The following is a 17,267-nucleotide window of genomic DNA, read 5'->3' as shown; positions in this document are numbered from 1 at the left end:
CCAGCAACACATTTGCAGGAGCAACAATCCCTCTCCAGTAACAACTAAGCTTTTGATAATATATTATTCACCAGAAAAGCAACTACAGAGAACAAAAACATCCAACCTAATGAATAAATTGAACAATTCAGATGTTTAGGAAGGTTAAGAGTAAAGAACTGCTTAAACAAAATGGAGATGAGCTGCAAAGAAAGCCACAGAATTTAGATTAACATTCAGAGATTTATGACATCTTTAAAAACGAAGAAATTGTCTCGTTCAGAAGTACAAAATTCTGCATGGAAGGAAGAATTTGTTGCAACAATGGTTATCTTTCCTGATTTGCATTCATGAGATTATAGGTCTGCCGGATAATGTTATGAGTCAGCCATATGAGTTAGCAAGGAAAGCATTTATCTGCAAAGAAAATTCAAGAGACTAATACTACAGTTAAGGTTAAGGTTCAGATGAATATCAGGGCTTGGTTCTCCCTGGAGATGTGCACTCACTCCCTGGTTCAATTCAACAAAATAGGTGACAGCCATTCGCTGGTTCATTTTTCAGGGCAATGCCTTCATCAATTAAAATCAACCTGCCTGGTTTAAATTTCAAATTGTTAACCATCAACTATGTATTCTGCATGGTAACACCTTTACCAGACTCCACTTACCAACCAATGAGCAGTATAAATGTTGGCTTTCACCTTGAATTGTGAAATATCATGATGAGTGCAAGTTGAAAAGCAGTGACAAAATGTGTCTTTTCAAAATACATATTTGGAAAAGTTGTTACATTATTCTAACCAGAAGGAAAATAACGTTCACAAAATCTTGTATAAGGTAATGATTCTGACAGAGTTAATGTTAAAGTTGCATTAGTCATTCAATCTGATGACATTACGCCAGCGCTCGGTAGAAAATTGGGCAGGTTTTACATGGAAACAGATGTACATTATCTGGCTCTTGATATTGATGTAAATATATTTCAATTTTTATTATTATTTGTGCCTTTATAAAATACACCATATTTTGCAAGGGGAGCATTTCTTCTTGTTACGACTCGAGTGGTTTATCCTCTACCATTGAGGATGAGACCAGCCCCGAGATCCAGATAGAAAGGAAGATTGGTGGAAATAAACTTCACCAACCACCAAGCCACCAGAGTTCCCAGAAGTACCAGGTGGGCGGCACGGTGGCACAGTGGTTAGCACTGCTGCCTCACAGCGCCAGAGACCCGGGTTCAGTTCCCACCTCAGGTGACTGACTGTGTGGAGTTTACACGTTCTCCCCGTGGGTTTCCTCCGGGTGCTCCGGTTTCCTCCAACAGTCAAAAGACCTGCAGGTCAGGTGAATTGGCCATCTAAATTGCCTGTAGTGTCAGGTAAGGAGCAAATGTAGGGGTATGGGTGGGTTGCACTTCGGTGGGTCAGTGTGGACTTGTTGGGCCAAAGGGCCTGTTTCCACACTAAGTAATCTAATCTAATCTAAAGTACTCCGAGTTTACATTACAATATCTGCCATAAGCACATGCCAAACAGAAAGTCATGCAAATTAAAAGAGAATTTGCCAAAGAGGTTAGCATACTGCTGAGTACAGATTAAGCAAAGAATCTGAAACCAAGAAATTCAATTGAGAGGTTGGCAAATGAACTAGACACAAAAGGAAATATAATAACACAGAGGGGTCTGTACAGAAACATCATTCAGCAGTTATTAAACTACAGTGGGGATTTTGCAGCCCAATGAAAGCAAGAGATCTAAAAAACAGAAGTTGCTAGAAAAGCTCAGCTGGTCTGACAGTATCTGTGAACAGAAATCAGAGTTAACATTTAAGGTCCAGAGACCCTACTTCAGAATGGAATACATTGTCCACAAAGATGTAAAATCTTCAGTATCATTTAACCCAAATAGATGTGAAAACATTACAATACTTTATAGTAGTAAGGTTTTACATTAACAATTAAAAAGGACTTTAAGGAAGTCAAACACATTAATAAATGAATAGTTGAGAGCAGTGTACAGGAGAGTAAACTAAGATCAGAACCACAGCTCCAAGTAGCATAACCATCCATAACGTCAGGACAGGATAAGAGGATCTGGAGTGTCAAATAGAGAGTGATGCATATGGAGAGGAAAATATTATTCTGTTGTGTTATGCTCACTCTTGGCTTAACTGAAAGAAAGACAAATGTAGAGAGAATTGATTGTACTTTAAAAAGGGCTGGAGCAAAAGTAAACCATTTGACAAAAGTCGCAGTTAATGAATTCAGTCATACAAGACATAGAAGTGAAACAAGATAAAGGTTTTAAGGCAGATGTCATACTTGTTCCACACAGATGGAAATAGAAATCTAGAAATTCTGGATGCCTTTTGGCTGTTCGGACACACCTGCGCCTATTATTGATTTTGAAGAGCAAATTGTCAATGACTTTCAGTAAACAAATGCAGCTTATTTTGGTTCCTGTGCAATTAGAGCAGCAGAGTTGGTAAACAGATCTCATTGTGCTGTTTTATGTAAGTACTGAGTGGATTGCTGTCTTTCCCAACAAATGAACTGTGTATCTAATCACTTAAGACTTTCCTGTTATCAGTTCTCTTTACTTGATGAGCTGACAACACTGCAATACTGCATGACCGCCTTTAAAAATAGAAAAAAAAATGCCCCAGGTGATTCAGGGAGATCTTATGCACTTTAAAAGAAAAGTTGGGAAAACTGATTTTTTATTTCTCACTCAGTTACTTCCTTCCCTGTTCAGAACTTCCTTTTTTGCAACAATTCACGGTTCAATTTGTGATAAGTGACAGGGAATTTCAGTGAAATTCTTCTTATTCAAAGTGGCAGGTCAAATAATAACAAGTAGAATGCTCAAAGTTTGTGTCTGCAACACTAAGTGAGGAGAATTTGCACTAGACCAGAAGTTGCATTCATGTGCAAGGACCACCTGAATATGGGGTAAAAGTCAAATAATAAGCAAAGAAAATGTGATTCCCAGAAATCAGGGATGAGGGGTTATTGTTCCCAGGCTACGGAGGCAAGGCCTTTTACCTTTGTTACAGTTAAGAAAGTTAATGAGCAACTTGATCAAGACCTTCAGTATTGCAATGATGTAAAAGATCTAGTAAAAAACACAACAATGTAGAGACTGGGAATTGAAACTGAAATGGAAAATGCTGGAAATATTCAGCAAGGCCTGGCAGCATTTGGACAACAAAATGGTCAATTGCCAGGAGGCTTCAGATGCAAGTAACACATTCCCATTGACAGTGGTAGGTCCACAGCCATTTAAACATAAATTTGCTGGAGGTGGAACTTGCATCTCATGATTAGGAATAAGTCCTGTCTCAGACAGCAACAGCTCTATAGTTCCAACAATGTCACAGGGAATTATGTTACTGTTGGGTTCATAGGAAGTACATCGATCTCAAGATCTGGGAACACAGGCCAAGTTAATTCATTGCAGAGTCAAGAGTGGACATCTTGGATGCACTAAGGAAGGTAGTGATGGAAGGGCATACCCTTCCTGCTCAAAACCCAAGGCAGCCATACCGCCCACTTTCTGATCTCTTTCTGGTCAGTCACAAAATTAATTGGCCACTTAAAGCCATCAATTAGGAGGAGGGTGGGTTTGTCACAATAGGCCTCACCCCTCCCCCTACATCCTGTGAAACTTCTGAATGGTCATGTAGGCAGGCATCGGTAAGGCTACCCAGAATTTTGCGGACCCTCTTGCACCTGATTTACAAACCTGCCAGCCGGGACCCCATTAGACTTTTCCCCAACATCTCAGGTCAATGACCTTTCAGCATCGGGGCATTGACCTGAAATACTGGGTAGCACCTTGGGGAGGGACAAGGGTCTCGGAGGTCTTCTGGAGCATCGGACAGAGCCTTGCAGCTGGCAAATCGGTCATCTGTCATTCAAATACTGAAATGACCAATACCACCAAACCTGCCAGTTAGATGGGGCCAAGAGATTCCATCTATCAGCAGTTTTTCTCTCTCCACAATCCAGCACTTTTTTTTTATATATAAAAATGTTGAAACTATTGCACAGATCTCAGAAAGGCGCTATACTTTTAAAGGCAGCTGGATGACTAATGCTTGTTTATGGTGAAATATACTCATAGTTGACCGACTCATTGTATGTTTTCTTAACTACCTGCCTGAAAACTGCTGACTGAACACAGTGTAAGACCTTTTATAGTAGAGTGTCACGTCATAATCTTCGATTACAGATCCAGACTACAATCTGAGCTGTCTTATTAGTATACGTAGGTAGTGGTTATTAAACTTCCAGATATCTGCTTGAATAAGATCCGGAGTCTCTGTGGGCTAACAGATAGAATACATCATATCACGATGGTCGCAAGTGGGCACTGATGGCTCATTGCACGTACTTAGTAGCGAAGGCTGAAAATTGGTGGTAATTGTCCTTTCTAGACATAGTCACCCAGAGTTCAAAGCTGTAATTCATACTATAAACATCCAAGACTGAAGGTCAGACTGTGTACTGAATCATGGTAAAGAGATATAGTTGTGAGTACAATTTGAAGGAAGTAAAAGAGGAGTCTACTGTATGTCAAATTACAAAACTTTGAATTAACATGAGACTCTGGGTAGTTGTAATTTGTCAAAGTAACCGTGGAACGAAGTATAGCTAAAACACCAGTTTTTAAAAAAACACAAAATTCTCCATATCATTAAGGCATTAGCTGCAGTTAATGGTCAACTCTGACATTTTACTTTCTTCTGAAACAATGTGACACAGAGAAATGTGTGACAACTCTGCAATACATTTTTTTCCTTAATTGTCACATATTCCCACTACTCAGCTACTTCTTTAGAAAAACAACAGGAAAGGATGAACAAGTAAACAACTGGGAAGGGAGTGGCACTTCAGTGACATTCTTTATGTAACTGAAAAAAATCTGTTTTAAACTGCATAGATCAACAGCTGAAAAAGAAAGACAGATAGTTAAACTTGTTGATTTGGAAAATTAAGAACGGAGAAGAATCCAATCCTTCTATACTGTATTTCCAGCAAAGATCACAAAGATACTGAAAAGTATGTCCAATTTTAAAGATCAGCTTGAGGTCCAAGCCAACTCCAGGATTCATAAACTTAAGCTCATGGATAATGCCACCAGCCAGGTGAAAATATTGATCAAATTATTGCCAAAACTTTGATCCAAAAGGTAAGGAATGTGATTTTGCTGAAAAGGTTTTGGAACTGGTCATTGACTCTGCACCCATCAAATTTTTCCAAAAATCACATTTCTCAAGAAACTCAGAAGATACATTAAAGTACTGTTGGAGGAAGAACACAAGTTCTACCAGCATGCACAGATCTACACAATATCGTGATTCACGAGATAACAGATACATCAGTTCAAACTTTAAAGACTTCAGACTATATAACAAACTCTCTAGCTGACTTGGCTAACCACACTGCACTCTTTCCCCCTCCAATCACCCCAAACATAAGACAGGGTCCCCCTTGTCTTCACTTTCCACCCCACTAGTCTCTGCATCCAATGTATCATCTCTAACACTTCTGCCAACTCCAGTTGGATCCCACCACCCAGAACATCATCCCCTCCCCACCTTCCACAAGGACCATTCCTTTCATCAATCGTAAAATTAGGGAACATTTCACTGAGCATCTTAGCTGCACCCATAAGGGCCAGCCTGACTGCCTGGTCACCATCCATTTCAATTCCCCTTCCCACTCCCTCTCCTCCTTTGCCACAGTGAATCAGACTACAAATTGTAGGAACAACACCTTATCTTCCGCCTGGCCAGCCTATAGCCAGAAGGATTCAAAATTGAGTTGTCCAAGTTCAAATAATCTCCCCACTCATCCCAAGACTCCCTTTTCAGCCCCACCTCCTCCCTTCCATTCCATCTAACAATCAGATTCATTCCTCCCATCAACCAGCTAGGTCACCTATCACTACCTCACCACTCCCTCACCACTCTGCCCCTTTCCCCACCCAAAACTCTCCTTCCCCCTTTATCTGCAGCTCCCCCTACCCCCACCTCCATTCCTGAAGGGTTCTACTTGATATGTTGACTTCCCTATCTCCTGATGCTGCTTGGTTTACTGTGTTCTTCCAGCCTCCTGCTGGTCTACTTTGGATTCCAGCATCTGCAGACTTTTGTCTCTAATGTTTACCTCGGCTGGTTTGATTCATTGGAAAGTATGAAGGTGATGCAATATTGTATTTGAAAATTATACCGAAACAAGCACCGATCCTCACAAGATCAGCAGTCGTATTGAAGATAATTTTAAAAGCTGCAAAGAATGACTTAAAAAAATAATATAGTGGAAAAAGAGTACACAAGAAAGTTAATCAGTAATATATCAGCAGTGTGCGAGATCTTCTATAAAATGTTTAAACAAGAAGAAAAAAAAAGTTAACAAAGTGAATGTGATCCTATGGAGAGAGAGTGAAGAATTAATGATGGAAATAAGGATATAGCAAATTAATTGGAGTAACAATTTTGCAATGGTGTTCACTACAGAAGATACAAGTAACATTGCAGAAGCAATAATAAATCAGGATTAGACAGCAAAGTTACCGTCACCAGTGAAGTGGTACTAAGTAAATTGCTGACAAGTGCTAAAGGTCCTGCTTCATTTTATTCTAAGGTCTTTAAAAAAAGTGGTTAATGAGACAGTTGTATTAGTTTATATTTTCCTAAAAACCCTTGTCTGAGGGATAATCCTATTAGATTGAAAGCTAATGAATGTAACTCCTTTATTTACAAAGAAAGGGAGAGAGATAGCAGAAAGCTACAGGCGAGTTAGCTTAACATCAAGTTAACATAGAAAATATGTTAGAAGCTATAACTAAAGCAATTGTAACAGGGCACTTGGATAAGCTCAAGGTAATCAGGCAGTCAAGCTGACTTTGGGAAAACAAAATCATCGTTTGATCAGTTCGTTGTTTGAAGTATTCCAAAGATGTGCAGCTTAAGTGGACTAGCCATGTTAAATTGCCCATAGTGTCCAGGGATGTGCAGACGAGGTAGATTAGCCCTTGAAAATGCAGGGTTACAGGTACAGGGCAGGTTGGGGTTGGAGGGGGTGTAGTTAGTGTGGGTGGTCTGAGTGCAATGCTCTTTGGAGGGGAAGTTTGGACTCAATGAGCCAAATGGCCTGTTCCTGTACTGCAGGGATTCCATAAAGTAACTTGTGCTGTTGATAAAGGAACTGGTGAATATATTGTATTTAAATTTCCAGAAGCCATTTAATAAGGCTCTACATTTTTGCAGGGAATAAAAGAAGTAGAGGGTATTAAAAGGCAAATTCACCATTGGCCTGCTGTCGAGAGAGAGAGAGAGAGAGAGAGAGAGAGAGAGAGAGAGAAAGAGAGAGAGAGAGGACTGGTGCAGGTTTAACCTAAAGATCACCAGGCCTCAGTCAAGGGAAGATTCTGAGAGAGTACAACCTTCATGGTAACCTCAACAACTATAGGAATTGATCCATGTTGTTGGTATCACTCTGCATCATAATCAGCCATCCAGCCAACTGAGCTAACTCACCAGAGTAGCATGTTGGCATGAATAAAGAACTAGCTGGCTCACGAAAGTGGAGTAAATAAGCATAAATAGATCTTTTTCAGAGTTGCAGGATGTAATAAATAGTGATCAGCGATGAATCCTCAATGACTTAAGACATTTTAGAAAGGAGGTCAATGAAAGGATGGGAGGTGTGATTGCTAAATTTGCTCATGAAACAGGCGTGTGTAGGAATGTAAGTTGTGAAGAGAATACAAGAAGGCATTTAAAAAAGGTATTGATAGATTATGAGTAGGCAAAAAATGGCAAGTAGAGTATAATGTAAGAAAATGTGAAATTGTCCCTTTTTGCATGAAGAATTTTTTAAAAGTATACGATCTAAATGATAAGGAATTGCAGAACTGAAATGCAAAGATATCTGGGTGTCCTAGGCTCTAAATCTTAAGAGACTAGTATGCAGGTACAGCAAGTAATTAGAAAAGTTAATGGAATGTTATCCTTTCTGATGAGAAGAATCAAATACAAAAACAGGGGAGGTTATACTTCAGCTGCACATAGCTCTGGTAAGACCACACCTAGAGAGTGATTGCACAGATCACCTTATATAAAAGGAAGAATACAAATGTGTTGGAGGTAGTTCAGAGATGGTTTACTAGACTAATACCTGAATTGAGAGAGTAGTCTTATGAGCAAGGTTGGACCAGTTAGACTTGTAACTGCTGGAAACTAAGACTTAGAAGAGGTGATTTGATTGAGCAATACAAAACCCAGAGGGATCTTGATAGGGTGGATATGCAAAGGATGTTTCTCTGTTGGGAGAATCCAGACTGAGGAATCACTACTTAAAAATCAGGGTTACCCATTTTAAAACAGATTGTCTAAGCAAAATAATTTTGCCCAATTGGGAGAATTCAGAAGTCTTCGTGAAAAGGTGGTGGAAACACAATCTTTGAATATATTCAGTGCAGAGGTAGATAGTCTTCATCCCCTTGCTTAATAATATGATCAGATGTAAGCATAAATGTGGATTGGAAGTTACATCAGACTTGCAAAGATGTTATAAAATGGCAGAGCAGGTTGAAGAAACTGAATGGTCTACTCTGGCTGCTAATTTGTGTGTTCATATTGTATATGAAACGGTTTTAAATCTTCATCTTTGGTCTTTGCATTCCTTTGTCTGGTTTGGTGTTGGGTCTTGTTTCATAAAACGTTTGGAATATCTCACTATATTTGAATGACACTATATAATTGGAAGCAAACATTGCAGCTGGAGAAATGTCCAGTTACCAGGTTTAAATATTGGTTGCATGTACAGCTTCATTAGGTGGAAAATGTCCATACAAGAGAACAACATTATCAGTGGCATGCAGAACCATCCATTGGCAACTCTTTCAGGCCCCTGAAATACATATTATGGCCTTTTTTTTAAAAAAACAAAAAATCTCAAAAGAAATTGCAACCTTCTTAACAAGATATAACGACATTAATTCCTTTAACTGTTGGGCTGCCAAATTAATGGACGTTAAAGAGATTGCTGGAGGTTGTCATCTTGCTGTTCAATCTTTCCCCACTGTGGCTCCCCATTCTTTAGTGATTATCAACATTTGAGGACCATCATTCCTTTCAATTACTTTTCTGCCCCTCTGTACTCCCAAGCTCTCTGTGATCCCTACTGCCATCCAGATCAACCAATCATGTTGTTCATCAGTGTGCAGAGTTGCCTTTATAGTGTTATCACACCAACAGCTTACCAGTAAATAAAACAGCCAACAAAAGTAGCCACAGTGTTATCAACATTTCCATTAGGTTTGTGCAACATGCACTGCCTAATACTCCTCTCAGTTTGAAATCATGTAATTTCTAGAATACAATATCACTTGTTCTTTCATCTTGTGCTAATAGTTGCAAAAATGCTAAAAGGTACAAGAAAGTTATTGGAATCATTTCATACATTCAAGACATCGCAAGACTGTCTGTCCTGGAAATGAACTTTTTAGGGACTGCTATCTGAATAGAGACGTTTTTACTGCATAGAGGAAATGTCCTCTAAACACAGCTGTGGTTATACAGTTGCCCTGCATTAATTCATTTTGGAAGTTCAAAATGAAAAAGTATCCCTCGCATGAACATTGCTCATCTTGATGAGTATAGCATTCATCCATTAATTTCAAATATTTGTTCTAAGTAACAATAAAGCAGCATAGCATACTTAGAAGTTTCATGTAGGATAGTAATTTCTAAATCTGAACACAAGGGAGCAGCAGTTATATAGTGCAAGATCAAGAATCCATCTGGTTCCAGTGAAGAAATCCTGACAACAGAAACTCTGTTTTCAATCTTTACTAACATGATGTTACCATCACAGACACAGAATAATAAATGAGTAAAGTGTCACAAACTGTCTGTACTGTCAAATATATTCTTGCAAAAGTTCAATTCCTTCTGCAGAATTCTTTCACACAAATGGGATTTAGCTCTTTGTTTTCACAGATTATTTATGACATGCTTTTTAGAAAATCAATTATGTCAAATCAGTCAGCACAAAACTGTATATGCTTATAGAAATTAAAATTCATAGCAGAAGCAGTATTTGTGGTGATGTGATAATTCAACAGAAAATAAAAATAATGTTCTTAAAATACAATGAATTAGGGTGGTTTTCTCTATAGATGACATTTTACATCCATTACTTGCTTTTGAAAATTTCTATGTACATGACAGCAAGCTACTTTCAGACTCACTGTGAAATACAGTACTTCAGGTAATATCAGGTTATATTCCTGAAAGCATTTAAATAAAAGAACATTGGGCATCTCCATGTTTATATATAATTCCAGCACAAATCTGATCTGTTGAAAGGAGTCATGGATTTTAATTAAATTTGATCTGGGAATGCTCATGTGAATGGGATATATTTGCATTTTCTTCATCTTGGAAGTATCAGGCTGTGCATGTCTACTCCCAGACTATAACCCGTAAATCACAATGTCCTGCAATGGCGAGTCGGAAAGTTGAGAATTCAAGCCTCAGCCCAGAGGTAATTTCCACATGAATATTTTGTCAAACAAGTATTTCATTATCAAAAGGGGCCAGCTTTTGAAGATGTTAAACCCATGACCATCGGTCCTCTACATTACATATAAATTCCCCAGTGATTCTTGTCAGAAGAGGTGTCTATCTGATGTCCTGGTCAATATTCTTTTTACTTAAATTGATGGAAAACTAGTATTGTTGGCCATTCATTTCATTGGGAGGCCGTTATTGTGCAGAAATCGGCTGATGAGTTTCTTAGTTAACTACTATGACTGCACTTAAAGTATTTTGTTGAGTGCAAAGCATTTAAGATGTCTAGATATTGAGTAAGGCACTAAAATGTTCACCTCAAAGCTATTGCATGCTTGCCAAGAGGCACATTATCAGGTTACTAAATGTACTGAAGTGTCTTGACAATAAAAATGTTGTTTCTCCAATATAATTTTAGAAAGTTTTCAATATTAAAACAAAAGGGTTGCATTTCACTGATATTGCCGTGAAGTATCACTGATATTTCACAGCAATATAAGTGATATGCAAGCCTTTGCTTTAATATTGAAAGCTTTCTAAAATTATATTGGAGAAACAACATGTTTTTTGTCAATATCACTGATATTTCACTGGATTTGCTATTATTAACTTACAACTCAATTTTAAAATGACAAATTTTATCTATTTAATTTTGTTTCTTAACTTTTCCTCTATCCTGTTCCCAACTTTTAATGTTTGATTTGACACCAAATTCTGGACTTTTAGCCCAAATTCCGGACTTTTAGCCCAAATTCCAAACTCTAGAATATCTTACACCTCTGCACCTCACTTTCTTCCTTTAACACAATCCTCAAACCAGTAACCTCTTTTCCTCTAGGGCAGTAATTAATGGAGGCAATAGAGGTCTCCCCTACCTTCTGAAGAGGTGGCAAGAGTATCAATCAGGCACTTAACTAGCCAGTGACACACTTCCTCCAGGGATTCTATCAAATATCTGGACAGGTGATGCTGAGGTCCCACCTGCTGAGAGGTGCTGGAGAGACAGTCACTGCTGAAGATAGGACACCCATTTGAGGCCTAGGATCAGCCAAGCTCAGGTGAGTGAACATAAGATGGAGATGGGATCAGCAGCAAGTGGCTCTCAGCAGCTATCTCCCCCTTCCTGATGTGGGATCCTTTGATCAGGTAGAGAGCCTTTGGATAAGGGACCCCCACCTTACTCTCACGCAAAAAGATAAAACTATGGATGCTGAACATCAGCAACAAAAACATAATTACTGGTAAAACTCAGCAGCTCTGACAGCATCTATGGAGAGAAATCAGAATTAATGTTTTGGATTCAGTGATCCTTCTTCACAATTGATGGTAATTAGGAAAACATTGGTTTTCATGAAGAAGATAGGGAGGGGGAAGAGGATAAAGTGTAAATGATAGATTGAGATACCTCTACGGGTGTCTGCAGGAAAACCTGACAGAGTTTGTTTTGTAGGCTTCTGCAATAGACACCCTTTAACATATGATTTGATGCCATATTGAGTTTGCTTTCTTTATAGACTGGTTAAGGAGAAGGCAAAGTCAAGGACTATCTTCATGTTGAGACTGCAAAAGTTGTACGACTATATATTAATAATGGATACTGCTATACATGATAATCTAAGATATTACAGGCTCTGATCTTACAGTTACATTGTTACAAGAGGGAATGGTGGAGGCTGGTACAATTGCAACATTTAAGAGGCATTTGGGTGGGTATATGAGTAGGAAAGGTTTGGGAGATATGGGCCGGGTGCTGGCTGGTGGGACTAGATTGGGTTGGGATATCTGGTCGGCAAGGACGGGTTGAACCGAAAGGCCTGTTTCCATGCTGTACATCTCTATGACTCTATAGATTAATCTATTTCTTTGTGATCATGTGCATGTGCTTTCAATTTTCTTTTATTCTTGTATGTTCTAACTCCATTTACACTGTCTTACTTATACTCAGTGATGCACAGCTCCAAGAACATCATTGCAAGGGTGCTCCAGGGTTCTGAAGCCTTTACACACCAGAGATGGCCACTTAAGTGGGCATTAAGTACCCATATGGTCAGGTGAATTGGCCATGCTAAATTGCCAATAATGTTCAGTGCATTAATCAGGGCTAAATATAAGGTAGTGAAATGGGTCTGGTTGGGCTACTCTTCAGAAAGGGTTGGCGTGCACTTGATGGGCTGAAGGGCCTGTTTCCCTACTGTAGGAAATCTAATCTAATCATCCAATTATCTAAAGGCCTTAATGGGCAATGGTACAGGACTATTGATGTGCCTTGCTGCCATGGGGACTTTAAATGGGACAGTGGCAAAAAAGTGGGCAAGTGCTCTCCCATCATCTATCTCACCTGTTTAAAAGCTCCACTTTGCAAAACCATCATGGGAGGGCATTAAGTTCCTTTAATGTAGTTTGATATTCTATTTTGTCTAATAATGCTCCTGTTAAGTGCCTAGTAAATGTTTATCAGCTACTTGTTGATTAAAGGATGATTTCTACTCAGGCTCATGAAATTTCTACATGGCTCTTCATGTCACTGAACGTGTAGATAATCAACACACAGATCTTTGATGCTCTGGGTTGTAGCAGAATCCAAAGTGATGCATTTCCTTCACTTGCTTTCCTCCTTTGCTACTATTCTACCTCAAGTGTCAGAGTATTTTATTATATTAAAAAGGAACTGTATAAATAAATTATTACTGTTGAGCTTATTATCTAATGTACCTTCCTTCTCTGATCTTCCTGTGTGTATTTCTCAATCCATTTATCACATTGATTAAAAGACAGACTGTGTTCACCCAGTATTTCATCAAAGCCCTAGATGTCTGGTTACCTTCACAGTGCTGTAAGCAGCTCTCACTTCTAAAGAATTACATAGGAAAATTAAAAACTAAGCCTGTAAAATGTAACTAAAGTGGGATAACATAAAAGGGAGTCTTCGCTCTGGATAGATATGGTCCATTAACTATACATAGTCAGAGCTGTACAGCATAGAAAGACTTTTTGGTCCAACTCGTCCATGCCGACCAGATACCCTAAATAAATCTACACCCATTTGCCAGCATCTGGTCCATATCCCTCTAAACCCTCCTTATTCATATACCCATCCAGATGTCTTTTAAATGCTGTAATTGTACCAGCCTCTACCACTTCCTCTGGCAGCTCATTCCACACACTCATCACTCTTTACATGAAAAAGTTGCCCCATAGCTCCCTTTTAAATCTTTCCCCTGTCACCTTAAAACCTTTATCCTCTAGTTTTGGGCTCCCTCACCTCAGGAGAAAAGACCTTGTCTATTTACCTTACCCCTGGCCCTCATGATTTTATAAACCTCTATAGGGTCACTCCTCAGCTCCACTCCAGGGAAAATAGCCCCAGTTTTTTCAGCGTCTCCCTATAGCTCAAACCCTCCAACCCTGGCAACATCCTTGTAAATTATTTCTGAACCCTTTCAAGTTTCACAACATCCTTCCAATAGCAACGAGACCAGAATTGCATGCAGTATTAAAAAAAATGGCCTAACCAATGTCCTATACCGCTGCAACATTGACCTCCCAGCTCCTATACTCAATGCTTTGATCGATAAAGGTAAGCATAGCAAAAACCTTCTTCACTGTCCTATCTACCTGCGACTGTACTTTCAAGGAACTATGAACCTGCACAACATGTAAAGTGAAAATATTTTCTGGCTAAAATAGTTAAAATGATCCGCTGATACATATCCAAAGTAAAATTTCCAATTAATTTTGCTATTCATCTTTCACAAGCAAATTTCTGCCCATATAGGAACCGTTAATGCATTAAAGGCATGTCCATCTGAGCATGCAAATTAAGAGCAAGAATAAGCCATTCGACCCCTTGAGTCTTTTAAAGGTTTTCATAAGGACCTGGCTGATCTGATTATGGCCTCAACTCTACTTTCTGCCTAGCCCCTGTGCCTTTTTAACTTCCCTTGCAATCAAGATTCTATCTCTGCCGTACAAATATTCAAAGGCCCTTCCTCCACTACTCTCTCAGGAAGGAGGTTTCACAGACCCATGAGAGAAAAAAAATCCAAATTTTCATCTTGAATGACTATTTATTTTCAAATTGTGTTCCCCCGTTCTATACTTCACAACAATAATTCTTTCAGCATCTACTGTCTCAAGTTCCCTGTTAATATTCAGTAAATATCTGAGTCAAACATTTTTTGTCTTCATGCCTAACCCAAATTCAGTAACTTTGATGGTTACAAACTATTATTTGAGACTTGCTATTAGGGTAACAGGCATATTTGTTTCACTTATTGAAAAAGTACATCAGTCCGGGAAACGAGTAATACAACATTTTTACATTTCTAAAACTCAATTTGTGGCTGGAATAAAACTTTCACAGAATAGCCACATCTTTAATCAAGCAAAAATGTTATCAGAAAAAAAAACGAGTTAACAGAGCCAAGCTTTCTCAACAGTAACAAAGAAGATGCAAGTTAAAATCTAATACTTATCCCCGGAATATATCATGGTCCTATAGTCTATTTGTTAACAAGAAATTGGCAAAAAAAAAGGACTTATACTGCAGGGCAAATTACATGAAAGGGTTAACCCAGATTATCTGCAGCAATATTCTAACAAAATGAACTTAATTCATTTGATTTTTTTTTGCTGTTACGCAGTCCACCTGTTTATAACGTGTATTTAAAGAGAATTGTTATTCTTTTTAAACAGTTTACCTGGTGTCTAATGAGACCGATTCGACTGGCCGCAGAGGTTTGCTTTAACTTGCCTGGGTCGAGATGTTGCTACCTCGTCAACAGCGTTAGCTCCCCTAGCAATCCGCTTCTCACATCGGCAGCAGCTGGGCCGGTAGGAGGGAGAGAGTGACAGCGAACTCACCCAAACAGATCAACCTTCCCAGTAGCGTCCGACGTATCAGCTTGGCATTGGGGGGCTGGAACTTGGCATGACGAGCCTTGGAAAGGTTTCAGCAGCCGTGCGTTAATCTTATGGGTTATTTATAGAACAGGAAAGAGGAGGGGAAGCGACGACAATGTGAGAGAGGGGGAATAACACACACACACACCTCTGCTGACTCGTTCTCTCATCACACTGCACCTCTGTAAGTGTAGTGCTTGCCTCTAAATGTCCCTTTTCATTTTATATAATGCCTCCTGCAGGCAGCTTTTCACATTGATCAACATCGATGATCGAACCTGAGCGTTAGCAATAGCAGGATATGTAGTCATATTTCTAATTATAATATTCGAAAACTAATCGGCAATAGTAATGTAACTTCCGAAGTATAATCAGTGGGATAATGTATATTCCATATTACTACTTAGATGCAACTAGGCAAATACAGTAATGCATATTGGAGCAAGGGCCCGTAGCAATGCCTTCTTTTCCAAAACACTACCGCATACATTCAAAAGCCTACTTGCGAATCACATGAGTTTTATGTTACATAATTAAACTTCTCTGTCATCTTTTAAATGGAAACAATTATCAAAATATTTGTCTTAAGCGACTGACAAAGCTGAGCAGATACGAACTGGTATAGTTTGTGACTGAAGTGTGTGATAAACAAGTCAATGTGCCCTACATTTCTACAGGAAAACAGATTGGAATGAGTGCAAAAATCATGTCACTTCATCAACCCAGAATTTACCGCTTTTGCTTTTTTGCTGCTTACTTAGGTCTAATTTCCGCACTATGCAAGTCAAATTTTCTTAACGCCGCATTTGGCTGGAAGTGAGAGCCACGGTGGCGTCAATAAGGCATCTGTGTCTTCCTGAACAATAGGGACATCAGTCTTTTACTTTTACAAGAAGCAGAGAATGAAATTAAGTGAATTTATAGTTTACAGTAATGATAAATAACATGATAGAAACTTTGCAGAAAGAGGCCATTTGTAACAATGTATTTCTTATTGTGGACTAGGTCAGAGCCCCTCAAAACATTTTAAGAAGGTAGCCCAGATGCTAACTTTTTTTTATAAAGGCAGATGTAAAGTGAATATTCAAGGAGTGATGCAGCTGGTCAGGCCACTCCACTTTAAGCAGAGAGGCTGAACAGGCTGGGGCTGTTTTCCCTGGAGCGTCGGAGGCTGAGGGGTGACCATGAGTAAAAAGTGAGGTCTGCAGATGCTGGAGATCAGAGCTGAAAATGTGTTGCTGGTTAAAACACAGCAGGTCAGGCAGCATCCAAGGAACAGGAAATTCGAGGTTTCGGGCATAAGCCCTTCATCAGGAATGAGGAAAGTGTGTCCAGCAGGCTAAGATAAAAGGTAGGGAGGAGGGACTTGGGGGAGAGGCGATGGAGATGCAATAGGTGGAAGGAGGTTAAGGTGAGGGTGATAGGCCGGAGTGGGGTGGGGGCGGAGAGGTCAGGAAGAGGATTGCAGGTTAGGAGGGCGGTGCTGAGTTCGAGGGAATCAACTGAGACAAGGTGGGGGGAGGGGAAATGGGGAAACTGGAGAAATCTGAGTTCATCCCTTGTGGTTGGAGGGTTCCCAGGCGGAAGATGAGGCGCTCCTCCTCCAACCATCACGTTGTTATGTTCTGGCGATGGAGGAGTCCAAGGACCTGCATGTCCTCGGTGGAGTGGGAGGGGGAATTAAAGTGTTGAGCCACGGGGTGGTTGGGTTGGTTGGTCTGGGTGTCCCAGAGGTGTTCCCTGAAGCATTCCGCAAGTAGGCGGCCCGTCTCCCCAATATAGAGGAGGCCACATCGGGTG

General features: G+C 39.6%; 1 protein-coding gene across 2 annotated transcripts in view; it reads right to left on the bottom strand.

The window, feature by feature from the left end:
* The window catches only part of fmn1 (formin 1), a 376,573-nt gene extending 361,234 nt beyond the window's left edge, over nucleotides 1-15,339 (bottom strand). For both annotated transcript variants that reach the window (XM_060828913.1, XM_060828914.1), the window contains exon 1: nucleotides 15,266-15,339. The gene's annotated coding sequence lies outside the window, so the exon portion shown is untranslated. The remainder of the gene's footprint in view (nucleotides 1-15,265) is intronic.
* Nucleotides 15,340-17,267: the final 1,928 nt, after the last annotated feature.

This window comes from Hemiscyllium ocellatum, chromosome 8 (assembly GCF_020745735.1).
Source record: "Hemiscyllium ocellatum isolate sHemOce1 chromosome 8, sHemOce1.pat.X.cur, whole genome shotgun sequence".
Classification (NCBI taxonomy): Eukaryota; Metazoa; Chordata; class Chondrichthyes; order Orectolobiformes; family Hemiscylliidae; genus Hemiscyllium; species Hemiscyllium ocellatum.
This window is presented reverse-complemented; position numbering and strand designations above follow the sequence as displayed.